The sequence below is a fragment of the Somniosus microcephalus genome, chromosome 14 (genome assembly GCF_052327205.1).
Source record: "Somniosus microcephalus isolate GS21.2 chromosome 14, FLI_Smic_1.0, whole genome shotgun sequence".
In the NCBI taxonomy this organism is placed as follows: domain Eukaryota; kingdom Metazoa; phylum Chordata; class Chondrichthyes; order Squaliformes; family Somniosidae; genus Somniosus; species Somniosus microcephalus.
The window spans coordinates 96,140,726-96,153,989 of NC_141000.1; the positions used below are offsets into that span (position 1 = coordinate 96,140,726).

At 47.1% G+C, this 13,264-nt stretch overlaps 1 protein-coding gene across 1 annotated transcript in view; it reads right to left on the bottom strand.

The window, feature by feature from the left end:
• cmss1 (cms1 ribosomal small subunit homolog) overlaps positions 1–8,780 on the bottom strand; it is a 394,620-nt gene extending 385,840 nt beyond the window's left edge. Inside the window, exon 1 of the mRNA XM_086007001.1 lies at positions 8,759–8,780. The gene's annotated coding sequence lies outside the window, so the exon portion shown is untranslated. The remainder of the gene's footprint in view (positions 1–8,758) is intronic.
• Positions 8,781–13,264: the final 4,484 nt, after the last annotated feature.

Sequence of the window (13,264 nt, forward strand, 5' to 3'; positions counted from 1 at the left end):
AGGGTAGAAGGCGGAAGGAAAGAAGGAATTGGATTAAAAACTAGGAAACGAAGAGCATTTATGAGAGGTGCCGCAGATCGATTTTGGGAGACAACAGGCCATGTACCAGTGTAACAAATCTCGGGTCGGGCATGCAGGGAGGTTGGGAGGCAGTGTGGGTGGAGAGACAAGTGAGGTTGGTAAGTGCACGGCTTCTGTGCATCGGTGGGTGGGCGAGTGGGTGGGACGGAAAGCAACTCTGCACAGTCAGGTGGGCAAGCTGGAAAGTGTAAAGTCTGTGTGTTCTAGTTGTAATTAATAACACACAGGCTACAAGCTTAAAGTTCAACAGGTCTTTACTGGTTGGAGGTCAGGACGATCTGCAATACATCTTACTACACAGTGCTTATATACCGGTGGTCACCACCGGTATTACGTATACAGCAGCCAGAGAAAGTAGTACATCTCTTAAGGTGGAACAGGCTTAAGTTCTCTTAAGGTGGAACAGGTTACATACACCACAATCCTCCCTTTTTAGCTTAATAGTCATATCCTCATTTAACATAACATCATAACATATATACATATATAACTTCAGGTATAAACAGTTCAAAGGTTCAGTCTCTCAGGAGGCCTTCTGATTCGGTCTGGATAACGCCTTTCGGTGGTCTCTGATTCTTGTTGCTGAGGTGACTCTGCTTGTTGGTTCCCTATGTATTGGACGTCATCATCAGGTACAGTCCCTGCTGAGGTAGATGCTTCAGGTTCATTAACGTCTTCCACAGTTGTCTCTGTCGCAACCATGGGTTCGACTCTTGCTCTTGATTCTACCAATTGATCCGCATGACACCTTATCCCATTGTTACCAATATCTACTGTGTACATCAGAGGTCCTTGTCTGGCCCGAATTGTTCCGGGCTGCCATTTTTCGTTTCCATAGCCCCTTGCCAACACTGGTTGTCCTACTTCGAAACTTCGCGTGGACTTGTTATTAATATGCCGGAACTGTTTGTTTTCCACTTCCCTCTGCACATTTGGTTTTAACAAGTCCAACCTGGACCGCAACCTCCTGTTATAAAACATCATGGCAGGACTTTGGTTAGTCACTGCATGAGCGGCGTTTCGATACGCCATTAGGAAGTTGTCCACCTTGTGCTGTAGCGGAATCTGATCATCGTTCATGGCCTTTATTGCCTTTTTGAATGTTTGGACAAATCTCTCTGCCAACCCATTTGTCGCCGGGTGATATGGGGCAGAGGTATAATGTTTCACCCCATTCTTCTTTAAGAATTTTTGGAATTCTTCCGACACGAACTGTGGTCCGTTGTCCGAACAGATCTGTTCTGGCAATCCGTTCCTTGCGAATATTGTTCTTAACACCGCAATTGTCTTTTCTGAAGTAGTGGTATTCATCTTGATCACTTCTGGCCATTTGGAATGTGCGTCCACCGCAATTAGGAACATGGAGTCCATGAATGGACCAGCAAAGTCAATATGTACCCATTGCCATGGGGCTGAAGGCCATTCCCATGGGTGTAGTGGTGCGATCGGAGGTGCATTTTGCACTTTTTGGCACCCAGCGCAGCTTTTCGTCAACTCCTCTATCTGTTGGTCAATACCCGGCCACCATACATAAGCCCTAGCAAGACTTTTCATCTTAACTCCCCCCAGATGACCTTCATGCAGTTCTTTTAGAACTCTTTCCCTTAACTTGGGAGGAATAATCACTCTTGTCCCGTACATCAAAGTACCATGGCAGACGGACAGCTGGTCTCGCCTTGCCGAGAATGCCGGTAACAGAGGATCACCACGTGTTGGCCATCCTTTCACTGTCACCTCGTAGACTCTGGACAGTGTCGGGTCGTTCCTGGTTTCCCTTTCAATACTTGCATTGGTGACTGGTAAACACTCGATGATGGTCGAATGAAATAACTCAACAGGATCAACTTTCGTCGTTTCTTCTTCTTCAGGTAGTGGCAGGCGCGACAGCCCATCAGCATTGCCATGCTGCTTCGTACCTTTGAATTCTATTTGATATTGATGTGCCCCTAGGAAAAGGGACCATCTCTGGAGACGCTGTGCTGTCATCACTGAAATACCCTTCTTAGGGTTAAAAATGGATACCAACGGCTGATGGTCTGTCAGAAGTGTGAATTTTTGGCCCTGCAGGTAATGATTAAACTTCTTCACTCCCCATACAAGGCTGAGAGCCTCCCTATCGATCTGTGCATAGTTACGCTCAGCGGAGGTCAATGATCTGGATGCAAACGCGACTGGCCTTTCCGTGCCATTTGGCAACTTGTGTGAGAGTACTGCCCCAATACCATATGGAGAAGCATCACAAGCCAACCGAATAGGCAGTGTCGGGTTGAAGTGAGCCAACACTTCCTCTGAGGTGATCAATTCTTTGCTTTTGCGAAATGCCTTCTTACAGTTTTCGCTCCATTCCCATGGTACCCCCTTCTGTAAAAGAGCGTTTAGCGGGTGCAGTACCGTGGATAGATTTGGTAGAAATTTATGGTAATAGTTAATCAATCCTAGAAACGACCTCAATTGAGAGACATTATCTGGAGCGGGAGCCTTTACAACTGCCTCTATCTTGTCAGGAGACTTATGAAGCCCCTCCCGGTCAATGACATGACCACAGTACGAGATCCGCTTCTGGAAGAACTCGCATTTCTGCCGATTAACTCTAAGTCCATACTCTTTCAGTCTGTTGAGCACCAGTTCCAAGTTTGCGAGGTGTTCTTCATCACCATCACCTGTAATCAGAATATCGTCCAGGTAACATTGTGTGCCTGGAATTCCCTGTAATACCTGCTCCATGGCCCTCTGCCAAATTGCTGGAGCCGATGCCACTCCAAAAACCAGTCTATTGTACCGGTACAAACCTCGATGCGTGTTGATCGTGAGGTATTGGCGTGACTCTTCTTCAACCTCCATCTGCAAGTACACCTGCACCAGGTCTATCTTGGTGAAGTGTTTCCCTCCAGACAACGAAGCAAAAATATCCTCAATCCGCGGAAGCGGATACTGCACCGTGTGAAGCACCGGATTAACGGTGATTTTGAAATCTCCACAGATGCGAACCTTCCCTGGTTCTCCTGCCTTGTTGCTCGAAGGACGTTTCATAACGGGAACAATGGGCGTAGCCCACTCACTCCAATCTACCTTAGACAGTACACCTGAACGTTCTAGCGCTTCCAGTTCCGCTTCTACAGTAGGTCGTATAGCATCGGGTACCGGTCTGGCTTTAAAAAATTTTGGTTGTGCATGTTCATCAATCTTGATGTTTGCCGTAATTCCTCTCAGTGTTCCCAGTCCCTGCTGGAACACCTCTTTAGCATCATCCAATATTCTGGACAATCGTTTAGGTTTGACATCTGTTTCCCCGGAATCTACCGTTAGTGCGTTAGTGCCTTCAAGGAGTGCCAGTCCATATTCATTTTCCTAATCCACTCCCGTCCCAGTAGTGGTGGACCTCCTTCAGGTAGCACATATAAGTCCATTACTTGGCTTTCTTCGCCCTTGTGGACCGCTTTTACCTCTATCTTTCCGACGGGGTACACTCTTTGCCCCGTGTAGGTTTTCAATATAATCTCCGTATCCCGTAGGGGAATATGTTGGAATAACCTTTTGTAATCTTTCTTATTCATGACCGTCAATGCCGATCCAGTGTCCAATTCCATCTTTACTTGGACTCCTGCTATCTGAAGGGTGACCCAAATTGTCTGGAGATCTGCATCCTTACCAACGTTGTGTACTCTTAAGCTACCCAGTTCATTACTGCTGGTGTCTGAATCTGACTTCTGTTCGGTCGAACTGTTCTTTGTCACCTTGTGTACCTTTATGTATTTTCCTTGCGGTGACTTTTTGTTGCTGGTCTTCTTTCCTGACCAGCATACTTTAGCTATGTGGCCAAGCCTGCCACACGTTCTGCATTCTTGGTTTTTAAACCAACACTGGTTCTGATCGTGCGTTGTCTTTCCGCAACGATAACATTTTACAGTACTCAAACCCAATTTATTTGTACTGAGTTCCGGTGACCGTAGCTGCATTACTGCCGTGCCTCTCGCTGCGGCTTCGTGTGCTGCTGCCATAGTGACCGCTTTCTCAAGCGTCAGCTCATTCTCCTCGAGCAATCGCTTTTGTGTATCTTCTTTTAATAAACCACACACAAATTTATCTCGTAGCGCCTCTGTCAATCTTGTTCCGAATTGACAGTACTTTGCTAGCTTACGCAATTCCATTAAATATTCAGCATTGCTTTCATCCTTCAGCTGCCTTCTGCTGTAAAATTTAAATCGTTCCGCTAGCATCAGCGGCATGGGGTTTAGGTGATTTTTCAGGACAGTAACAATCTCCTCGAACGTCTTATCCGCCGGTTCATCTGGTGATACAAGGTGTTTCAATTGCCCGTATGTCTTCGCACCCATTAAGTTTAATAATGTTAGTGCTTTCTCTGCATCTGGGATTTTATTTGCTTTACAATAATTTTGTATGCGTTCTACATACATAGCCCAATCTTCGATGTCGCTATCAAAGGTGTTAATGTTCCCATGTTTAGGCATCGTTGCAATTTAATTTATTTTAATTTTTATCCAAGATGGCGGCTTCCGCGCTCTTTTCTTCGTCCTCCGCCTACAAAATGGCGGTTTTCCCGCGCTTGGCAGTCTTCACCCTTCCCCCGACGCTGTCTCCGCTTCACCGCGGCTCTCGCGCCTTCAGTTGCCCCCAGACGCTGCGCCTTTTTAGCCCGAATGCGGCCCGGCCCTTATCACCAGCCGCGATCGATGTCCCCGCGCTGCGCCTTTCGGCCCAAATGCGGCCCGGCCCTTATCTCCGGTCGCGATCGATCTCACCGCCCTTATTCCTCCGTCTTCCCTCCCCGTCTGTACAGCCAACGTGGCCGATTTTCTGGTCGCGTCGCTGCCCGGCTTACCCACTACCGAGGTAGAAAGAAGATAGCTGACAGCCGCTGATGGAGGCTTCGAGTTCAGGGTGTCTTCTGCACTCTGGTTTCTCGATGTCTGCCGCGCGACGTGTCTTCCAGCAGGGTGATGAGGGTGGAATCCTCTCTTCGACGTCCGTTCAGTGGATGAAGCCGCCGTGGATATAACTGCCGCAGGGTAAGAATCTGACTCGTCGCCACTGTAAAGTCTGTGTGTTCTAGTTGTAATTAATAACACACAGGCTACAAGCTTAAAGTTCAACAGGTCTTTACTGGTTGGAGGTCAGGACGATCTGCAATACATCTTACTACACAGTGCTTATATACCGGTGGTCACCACCGGTATTACGTATACAGCAGCCAGAGAAAGTAGTACATCTCTTAAGGTGGAACAGGCTTAAGTTCTCTTAAGGTGGAACAGGTTACATACACCACAGAAAGCACTTGGGATGCGTGTGCAACAGGGTAGTTAGCAGTTCTTCACTCAAAGGGTAGTGGAAATCTTGAACTCTCTCACCCAAAATGGGGAAGGCTTTGTGGTGGTGAGTGGGTAGTGAAAACTCGATAAAGTGTTGAAAAGTCTCAGAACTAAAAGGTTGTGCGGTGGAGTGGGGTCTTCAGATTTTGCTGAGTGAAGAGCACGGACATGGCTATTGTGATGAGTTTGAGTAAGGAAGAGAGAGACTTAGAGCAGTAACAAAGAAAAGAATTGGAAGGGAAAAGGTAGTAGGTCAGGAAATTGAAATGAATCTCATCGCATGCCAGATCCTGTCAGACTGGCCATCTCCCGGCTCCGGTTTCCATCATGACCTCCACTGCCGCCGGCCATTCAGAACGGAAAATGTAGCCTCAAGATTTAGTGCAGAAAATTTAGGCAGTGGCGGCTTTAGGACCGAGTAATTGGATGGGGGCTCTGAGCCAATGATGACCCAGAGTAGATTAAGTGGTCTTGCAGAGAGCCTGCACGGGCTCGACAGGCTGAATGGCCTCCTTCTGTGCAGTTGTAACCATTCCATGATTCCCGTAAAGATCAGCTCCCAGTAAGGAGGTGCATGCCTTTAAGGTTGAACTGCAGCCAACTTTCTCACATTCCGCATTACACCAGCTACTGTCACAAGCCCAAAACAATGTCAGGATCTTATGGTAATTATTGAAATGAGCTGACGCAGCAGACTGTGGGCAATCAGCTTAATGTACCTTTAGCCAGCTTTGCACTAACAGCTCCCCATTCCCTCCTCCACTTCATCAGTTTCACAAACTGGGCCACTCCAGAGTCCAGGGTGTGGGGAAATGAATCAACATTTATATCGAATTACGTAGGAATTTACAGCACAGAAGAAGGCCATTCAGCCCATCAGGTCTATGCCAGTATTTTATGCTGATGACTTCAATCTAGAGTGAGATCGGGCGGGGTGCGGAACCAACGTTTCAGCGGATCCCATCAGTCTCCCGACAGGCGGCTTAGATTTAAATTGCCCACAGTGTATCTCAGTTCTGTGTGTAAACCCAGCCAGCCTCAAACAGCTTACAGTCCTTATATGGGCTCTCAACCTGGGGCCTGCATCACCCCTCCCCATTATAACTGAGGAGGTTATGTCACAGGACATCACAGTGAAAACCATGGCAACAGAGAGGGAAGTGGGTTTCACCAGTAGATGGATGAAGTGCAGATGCTGAAAAGCTCTCAACAGGTAAGGGGCAAATTTGTTTAAAGCTTACCAAAATCTTCAGAATCTGTGGAGATCAAAATTGTTTGTTAATGCAACTCAGTTCTGAAACTCATCAGGATCTGTGGTGCTCAAAACCATTTGTTTCCAGAATAGAGTTTGTAAATTGATCCAGTTATAACCGAAGTGATAATTCTTCATAATATCAGGGAAAATCAATGAGGAGACAAAGAGTGTCTTCAGGCTTGTGAGTAAACACGAGAAGGATTCCTCAGTTGAGAATTACCTCCAAAATTTAAATGATTTAACAGTGAGATTTCCCTTCAGATTGAACAGAAATAGTCACAACGAGTAAAACAAGGAAACGAAATGGGACTGATGAGCCAGGAATGCCTCCCTGCTGCCTCGTTTCCATGGGAACGCTTGCAGGCCGATGCCACGGTCCTGGCCCAGGTCCGCCCCTTTGGGGAAGGCCCAGGTAATCCTGGAGTGATGTAAATGGGTCATTGGCCTAGTGTTAATCGGTCTCCACTCTTACTTCCTATCATTAGCAGTCAGGGAGAAGCAGCCCCTTAATCTCCATGGGTTGGAGGACATCTATAAGTCATTGTTGAAAGTAACGAGAGAGGAGGTGCACAGGGCAGCAGGTACAGTAATGGAAGGTTCATATAAAATGTGCCCTAATTAAAGAAATATCCATTGGAATTCAGGGTAGAATGCGGAAGGAAAGAAGGAATTGTATTAAAAACTAGGAAACTAAGAGCATTTATGAGAAGAGCAGCAGATCGATTATTTGAGACACCAGGCCCTGGTGAGTCCTCACACATGCCAATGAAACTAAGCTCTGGGGTCGGGCATGCAGGGAGGTTGGGAGGCAGTGTGGGTGGAGAGACAAGTGAGGTTGGTAAGTGTGCGACTTTTGTGCGCTGATGGGTGGGCGAGTGAGTGGGGTACAAAGCATATCTGCACAGGCAGGTGGGCAAGCTGGCAAACACTTGGGATGGTTGCGCAACAGGGTAGTTAGCAGTTCTTCACTCAAAGGGTGGTGGTAATCTTGAACTCTCTTGCCCAAAAAGCTGTTGAGGCCAGGGGTCAATTGAAAATTTCAAAACTAAGATTGATAGATTTTTGTTGGGCAAGAGTATTTAGGGTTACAGAACCAAAGTGGGTTGATTCAGTTGAGAAACAGGTCAGCCATGATCTAACTGAATGGTGGAACAAGCTGAATGGCCTACTCCTGTTCCTACCTAATACATAATCTAAAAATAGTTGACTAAATGATCAGGGATCAGCCATTCCAATTTCATAACTGTCCTGTTACTGGATCTACTTGGGTCCGTGATTGACTCGGAGCCCCATCCAATTGCTCGGTCCTAAAGCCGCTGTTGCCTAAATTTCCTGCACTAAAGCTAGAGGAAGGTACATTTTCCGTTCTGGATGGCCAGTAGCAGTGGAGGGCACGAGGCAAACCGGAACTGGGAGATGGCCACTCCAACGGCATCTGGCATGCGATGAGTTTCATTTCAATTGCCTGACCTACTACCTTTTCCCTCACCATTATCTTCTTTGTAACTGCTCTAAGTCTCTCTCTTACTTACTTAAAGCTCAGTATAATAGCCTTGTCTGTGCTCCCCACTCACCACACCCCTTCCCCACTCACCACACCCCTTCCCCACTCACCACAAACCCTTCCCCACTCACCACACCCCTTCCCCACTCACCACACCCCTTCCCCACTCACCACACCCCTTCCCCACTCACCACAAACCCTTCCCCACTCACCACACCCCTTCCCCACTCACCACAACCCCTGCCCCTCTCACCACAACCCCTTCCCCACTCACCACAACCCCTTCCACTCTCAGCACAACCCATTCCCCACTCACCACAACCCCTTCCCCACTCACCACAACCCCTTCCCCACTCACCACAACCCCTTCCACTCTCAGCACAACCCCTTCCCCACTCACCACAACCCCTTCCCCACTCACCACAACCCCTTCCCCACTCACCACAACCCCTTCCCCACTCACCACAACCCCTTCCACTCTCAGCACAACCCATTCCCCACTCACCACAACCCCTTCCCCACTCACCACAACCCCTTCCCCACTCACCACTACCCATGCCACAGTCACCAGCAACCTCATTCCCCACTCACCGCCACAACGACTGGTTGCCAACCTGATCGCATCAGTTTCCCTCTGGGAGGATGAGGTTAAAATTTCCCCCTCTTCCCGTAAAGATCACCTGCCATTAAGGAGGTGCATCCCTTTATATTGCAGCTGCAGCCAACTTTCTCGCATTCCGCATTTTACCAGTTACTGTCACAAATCCAAAACGATGTCAGGCTCTTGTGGTAATTATTGAAATGAGCTGACGCGGCAGACTGTAGTCAATCAGCTTAATGCGACTTTAGCCAGCTTTGCGCTAACAGCTCATCATTCCCTCCTCCATTTCATCAGTTTCACAAAATGGGCCACTCCAGAGTCCAGGATGTGGGGAAATGAATCAACATTTACATTGAATTACATAGAATTTACCACTCACAGGCCATTCAGCCCAGCAAGTTTTTGCGAGTGTTTTATGCTCCACATGATGATTTCAATCTAGAGTGAGATCAGGCGGGGTGTGGAACCAGTGTTGCAGCAGATCCCATCAGTTTCGTGACATAGAAGCATAGAAGATAGGAGCAGGAGTAGGCAATTCGGCCCCTTAAGCCTGTTCCACCATTTAATGAGATCATGGCTGATCATCCAAATTCAGTACCCTGTTCCTGCTTTCTCCCCATATCCCTTGATCCCTTTAGCCTTAAGAAATATATCTAACTCCTTTTTGAATATATTTAATGAATTGGCCTCAATGGCCTTCTGCGGTAGTGAATTCCACAGGTTTGCCACTCTCTGGGTGAAGAAATTCCTCCTCATCTCAGTCCTAAATGGCTTATCCCTTATCCTTAGACTGTGATCCCTGGTTCTGGACTCCCCCGCCATTGGGAACATCCTTCCTGCATCTAGTCTGCCTAGTTCTGTTAGAATTTTATAAGTTTCAATGAGATCCCCTCTCATTCTTCTAAACTCTACCGAATACAAGCCCAATCGACCCAATCTCTCTTCATACGTCATTCCTGCCATCTCAGGTATCAGTCTGGTGAATCTTCGCTGCACTCCCTCCATGGCAAGAACATTTTTCCTCAGATAAGGTGACCAAAACTGCACACAACACTCAAGGTGTGGTCTCACCAAGGCCCTGTACAACTGCAGCAAGACATCCTTGCTCCTGTACTCGAATCCTCTCGCTATGAAGGCCAACATACCATTTGCCTTCTTAACCGCCTGCTGCACCTGCATGCTTACCTTCAGCGACTGGTGCACAAGGACACCCAGGTCTCATTGCACTTCCCCTTCTCCCAATCTATTGCCGTTCAGATAATAATCTGCCTTCCTGTTTTTGCCACCAAAGTGGATAACCTCGCATTTATCCACGTTATATTGCATCTGCCATGCTTCTGCCCAATCACCCAACCTGTCCAAATCATACTGGAGTTTCTCTGCATCCGCCTCACAACACACGCCCACCCAGCTTTGTGTCGTCTGCAAACTTGGAGATATTACATCTAGTTCCCTCGTCTAGATCATCATTAATATATATTGTGAATAACTGGGGTCCTAGCACCGATCCCTGCGGTACCCCACTAGTCACTGCCTGCCACTCGGAAAAAGACCCGTTTATTCCAACTCTTTGCTTTCTGTCTGCCAACCAGTTCTCTATCCAAGTCAGTACCTTACCCCCAATCCCATGTGCTTTAACTTTACACGCTAATCTCTTATGCGGGACCTTATCGAAAGCCTTCTGAAAGTCCAAATACACCACATCCACTGGTTCTCCCTTATCTATTCTACCAGTTACATCCTCAAAAAATTCCAGTAGATTAGTCAACCACGATTTACCTTTTGTAAATCCATGTTGACTTTGTCCGATCCTGTCACTGTTTTCCAAGTGCTCTGCTATTACATCTTTTATAATGGACTCTAGCATTTTCCCCACTACCAATGTCAGGCTTACCAGTCTGTAATTCCCCGTTTTCTCTCTACCACCTTTTTTGAATAGTGGGGTTACATTAGCTACCTTCCAATCCATGGGAACTGTTCCAGAGTCTATCGAATTTTGGAAGATGACCAGCAATGCATCTACTATTTCTAGGGCCACTTCCTTAAGTACACTAGAATGTAGATTATCAGGCCCTGGGGATTTATCGGCCTTCAATCCCGTCAATTCCCCTAACACCATTTCCCTACAAATACTGATTTCATTCAGTTCCTCCCTCTCATTAGATCCTATGTCCTAGACGGGCAGCTTAGGTTAAAATTGCCCGCAATCTATCTCTGGTCTGTGCTTTACCTCAGCCATATTCAGACAGCTTGCAGTCAAGGGCAATTAGGGATGGGCAATAAATGCTGGCCTTGCCACCGACCCCCACATCCCAGGAAGGAATGAATAAAAGTCTTTATATGGGCTCTCAACCTAGGGCTTGCATCACCCCTCCACATTAGAACTGAGAATGTTATGTTACATGACATCAGTGAAAAGCATGGCAACACAGAGGGAGGTGGGTTTCACCAGTAGCTGAAATGCAGTTGCTGAATAGCTGTTGACAAGTAAGGGGCAAGTTTGTTTAAAGCTTACCAAAGTCTGCAGAATCTGTGGGGATCAAAATTGTTTGTTAACGCAACTCTGTTTTGAAACTCATCAGGATCTGTGGTGCTGAAAAACCATTTGTTTCCAGAATTCAGTTTGTAAATTGATCCACATCTGTGAAGATCAAAAACTATTTTCATCAAATTATAACCAAAGAGATAATTCTTCACAATATCAGGGAAAAGTCATCGAGGAGACAAAGAGTGTCTTCAGACTGTGAGTAAATGAAAGAAGTAATCCTCAGTTGAGAATTGCCCCAAGAATTTAAATGGTTTAACAGTGAGATTTCCCTTCAGATTGAACAGAAATAGTCACAGCAAGTAAAATAAGGAAATTGAAATGCGACCGATGAGCCAGGATTGCTTCCCTGCTGCCTCGTTTCCATGGGAACGCTTGCAGGCCGAGGTCCAGGCCCAAGTCCGCCCCATTGGGGAAAGCCCAGGTAATCCTGGAGTGATGTAAATGGGTCATCGGCCCAGTGTTAATCGTCTCCCCTCTTACTTCCTATCATTAGCAGCCAGGGAGAATCAGCCGCTTAATCGCTATGCGTCGGAGGTCATCTATAAGACATTGCTGAACATAACCAGAGAGGAGCTGTACAGGGCAGCCGGTACGGTAATGGAAGGTTCATATAAAATGAGCCCTAATTAAAGGAATATCCATTGGAATTCAGGGTAGAAAGCGGAAGGAAAGAAGGAATTGGATTAAAAACTAGGAAAATAACATTTATGAGAGGTGCAGCAGTTTGATTTTGGGAGACCCCAGCCCCTGGTGAGGCCTCACATATACCAGTGGAACAAAGCTCTGGGGTCGGGCATGCAGGGAGGTTGGGAGGCAGTGTGGGAGGAGAGGCTAGTGTGGTTGGTAAGTGCGCGGCTTCTGTGCGCCGATGGGTGGGCGAGTAGGTGGGGCAGAAAACAACTCTGCACAGGCAGGCGGGCAAGCTGGCAAACACTTGGGATGGGTGTGTAACAGGGTAGGAAGCACTTCTTCACACAAAGGGTACTGGAAATATGGAACTCTCTCGCCCAAAAAACAATCGAGGCTGGGGGTCAATTGAAAATTTCAAAACTAAGATTGATAGATTTTTGTTAGGCAGGGGTTTTAAGGGTTACGGAACCAAAGAGGATTGATCAAGTTGAGAAACAGGTCATCCATGATCTAACTGAATGATGGAATAGGCTCGAGGGGCTGAATGGCCTACTCCTGTTCCGATGTTCCTTCCTAATACGTAACATAAAAATAGTTGACTAAATGATCAGGGATCAGCCATTCCCATTTCATAACTGTCCTATTACTGGATCTACTCGGGGTCCATGATTGGCTCAGAGCCCCATCCAATTGCTCGGTTCTAAAGCCGCTGTTGCCTAAATTTCCTGCTCTAAAGCTAGAGGGTACATTTTCCGTTCTGGATGGCCAACAGCAGTGGAAGGCATGAGGCAAACTGGAACCGGGAGATTGCCAGTCCGACGTGATCTGGCATGCGATGAGTTTCAGTTCAATTACCTGACCTACTACCTTTTCCCTTGCCATTCTCTTCTCGTAACTACTCTAAGTCTCTCTCTTCCTTACTCAAAGCTCAATACATTAGCCTTATCCATGCTTCCCACTCACCAAAGTCTGAAGACCCCACTCCACCACACAACCTTTAAGTTTTGAGACTTTTCAACACTTCATCGAGTTTTCATAACCCACTCACCACCACATCTCTTCCCCACTCACCACAACCCCTTCCCCACTCACCACAATCCCTTCCCCACTCATCACAAGCCCTACCCCACTCACCACAACTGATTTCCCAGTCAACTGCAACCTCCTTCCCGACTCACCATCAATCTCTTCCTCACTCACCACCACAACCTCTGGTGGCCAATCGGACCGCATTACCTTCCCACTGGGAGAATGAGGTTAAACTTTCCCCCTCTTCCTATAATGATCACCTGCCATTAAGGAGGTGCATCCCTTTAAA